The sequence below is a fragment of the Phascolarctos cinereus genome, unplaced genomic scaffold (genome assembly GCF_003287225.1).
Source record: "Phascolarctos cinereus isolate Bilbo 61053 unplaced genomic scaffold, phaCin_HiC Scaffold_726;HRSCAF=1367, whole genome shotgun sequence".
Classification (NCBI taxonomy): Eukaryota; Metazoa; Chordata; class Mammalia; order Diprotodontia; family Phascolarctidae; genus Phascolarctos; species Phascolarctos cinereus.
Genome location: NW_027556098.1, coordinates 249,614,720 through 249,618,098, shown reverse-complemented (window position 1 = coordinate 249,618,098; position 3,379 = coordinate 249,614,720). Strand labels below are relative to the sequence as shown.

At 37.8% G+C, this 3,379-nt stretch overlaps 1 pseudogene; it reads right to left on the bottom strand.

The window, feature by feature from the left end:
* Window positions 1-610: 610 nt before the first annotated feature.
* On the bottom strand, window positions 611-1,396 carry LOC110215588 (dnaJ homolog subfamily C member 9 pseudogene; annotated as a pseudogene).
* Window positions 1,397-3,379: the final 1,983 nt, after the last annotated feature.

Genomic DNA, 3,379 nt, shown 5'->3' with positions numbered 1-3,379 from the left:
TATTCACTATTTGCTTTAAGGATTTAATTTTCTCACCAGTGAGTAGTTTGGTGGTTAACAGCATTATTACCTGTCAAGTAAGCTCTGTTAGAAGTCTCTATCCTTTCCTGATAAAATATGTCTAGAACTCCTTTTATGTAAGACTTGTGGAAATATAGATTCTCTGAAAACTAAATTCTTACAGGAAGGAGATTTCATAGAAACAATAGACTGCCAGTAAACACTTTGAGAGTATACTTAAAGGAAGGAAAGTGGGCTTCAGCCATGGCTGAATAAATTACTCATTAGACAGTCACTGATCTGGAAAGTCTAGGCCAGAGGGGACTATTTTCCACCATAATAAAAGTTTTACTAATTTTATCCAGGTAGGTGGGAAAGTACCAATTAAATGGAAGGCCCACTGAAGAAACAAAACCATCACCTTCATTATTTTTTTCCTTTCTTGTCAGTTGCCCCCCCCTTTAATATTAGTTTTAAATTTTTTTAGGCTAGGCAATAGGATTAAGTGACTTGCCCAGAGTCACACAGCTAGTAAGTATTACGTGTCTGACGTCACATTTGAACTCAGGCCCTCCCGAATCCAGGGCCAGTGTTCTATCCACTGGGCCACCTAGCTGCCCCCTTTTTCCCATTTTTTTGAAGAGTTGCAATACTTTGCTTCCATCTGAGACAGAAAACTGTTCATTTCTTTTTCCCGATCCTTTTGTCTGCTCTGGATAAGTGCTTTTAAGTCACCTGGCTAATCCCCCAGATCTTTTCTGTTTCTTTGTCTTCTTCTTGAGCCCTCCTTTTTCTTGCATTCATTTTTCTGCTTTGACTCCTTGAGGAAAGCTTTATAGGGCGCAACTTCTCCAGAATCAATGGCCTGTTGTATGATGTTCCGCATTCTGGGTTCAGCAGTGTATTCTGCACATAACATAGATTCCATGATTTGATCCATATCGCCCTTGAAGTCCACATAGGCTTGTTTAATCTCAGTCAGCTCTTCCCTCGGAACCAATGTACTTCACTTCAAAGGTTTTAATGTCCTCTAAGGTTATCTTTTTAAAGAGCAGCCTCCAGTAGGATGCCCAGTCCCGGCCCTGGCTCGGTCCACCCGACTCCTCTTGCACCCTCCTCTGCTCATCGTACATCGCCCGTTTGTCCGGGTCGCTCAGATCAGCGTAGACTTGGCCCAGGATCTGGAACTGCCGGGTGGCCTCCTCCTGGCCGGCCTCGCCCACGCGGTCCAGGTGCACCCTCAGGGATACCTTTCGTAGCCGCGCCAGATCTCGCCGTCCGAAGCCTCCGGCCGCAAGACCAGCACCTCGTTCGGGTCAGCGGTGCCCGAACTCTTACTGCAGCGCTCCAGGAGCCCCCATGGCCGCCGTAGCCCCAGGCGGGGATCCACCCGGAATTATCGTCTCTTAATCCATTAGTATACAATTAAAGCCACAACGAGGAATGGATCAGAGCTCTCTTCATACTAGCTTCTTTTTTAATTTAAAAAAAACATAATTCTGTTTAATATGATTGTACATGTATAGCTATATCAGATTACATGTCATCTTGGGGAGGAGGGAGGGGGAAAAATTTAGAATTCAAAATCTATAAAAGTGAATATTGGAAACAAACTAAATTAAGAAAACTTATTTCATGTAAAGAAAACGTTCAAGATGGCTTCGAGGAGGTGATAAAGAGACAAAGTGACAGATTTTGTTTAAAATTTGCCACTTGCATAGTAGCTTTCCATTTTGGTACAAAATTAATAATGTTTTCTACCCTAATTCAGTCCTTTTTTTTTAAAGTGATGATAAGAATTTGTTGAATTCCAAAAGAAGATTATACTTTATGAAATATAGGATAGGCAGTATAGATTTGTAATCCATAGATAGAAATTTGCCAAATAATGAGAAAGACATAGGTAAGAGAAAAGAGGAGGCATGAATTATGCTAATCATCATTTTTCCCTATAAAGTAATTTTTGGCACCTTGATATAGTTTCGAATGTGAAGAAGCAGGAAAAATCAGAATAAAGCACAATTTTGCTTAAGCATTAATAGGTGTAGTTTTATTAGGAATGTTTTGATCTTCAATGATTACAAAAAGATACTACTACCTTTTTTAAAAAAAGTATTTTATTAATATACTAATTTGTTTACATTGTTGTCACTTCCCAATCAATATCTGTCCCCATCACTAAATAGAACCTTCTCATAATAAAGTTTGGATAAACAAAAGCAATCCACATGTTGGCCAAATCTGACAAGTATGCCATATTCCACACCTATAGTACACCACTTCTCTGCCAAGAGGTGGTGATGGTCTTCACTATCAGTCTTCTGAAGTCATGGTTACATTGATTAGAGTTCTGTTGTATTTCAGGGTAATTTTCCTTTACATTACGATAATTATTGGCTAAATTGTTCTTATTTCTACTTGCTTTGTTTGGTACTAGGTCATATAAGCTGTCCCAAACTTCTCTGAATTCTTCATTTCCAGGATCTCCTATGGAGTAGTCCTGTCTAATTAATCTATTAAAGACTTGATTAATTTTTGAACTGATATGTGTATGTTTGTGTGTGTGTGTGTGTGTGTGTGTGTGTATGTGTGTGTGTATGTGTGCAATCAGCTCTTCATTGTCTATTATAACTTAACTCTACTCCAATTCATTGTTTTATCTGGTATTTTGAGTAACACCATAGGAATTATAGCTGAAAGGATTATAGAGATCATTTTGCAAATGAGAAACCAGGGGCTTAAAGAGGGTGAATGACTCACCCAAGGTAACTAAGGCAGCAAATAGTGGAATTTTCATCTTTTATCATCTTTGTCAATTTAATGGGTATGAGGGGAAACTTCTTAATTTACATTTCACTCTTTGTTAGTGTGTTGGTTTATTTCATATGGTTGTTAATATTTTATATATTTTTTAAAACTGACTAATCATCTTCTTTCACCCCCTATATATTGAAAGATGAATCTTATTCTTAGATACCTGTATTAATTTCCTATATATCTTACATATTAGACCCTTTTCAAAGCTATTTGCTAGGAAGTTTTCCCTTTAATTGAAAACTTCTCTTATGATTCTAGCTGCTTTTGTTTTGGCTGTCCAGAAGCTTTTAGATTTTATGTAATAAAAACTATGTATTTGTTCTTTTGTGATCAACTCTATCTTCTCTTTGATTGAGAATCATCCCCCTAGCCATGGATGTTCAAAGTTTATCAGTGATCTTTCCATTGCACAATGTTGTCCATGGAGAAGAGAATTATTTTCTTTTTTTTTTAACTAAATTTTATTTTTTCCCCCAATCAACAAAAATCCACCTTGTCTCTCTTTCACATCTCCTCCCACCCCCATTGAGAAGGGGAAAAAAAAAAACTCTGCTGTTACAAA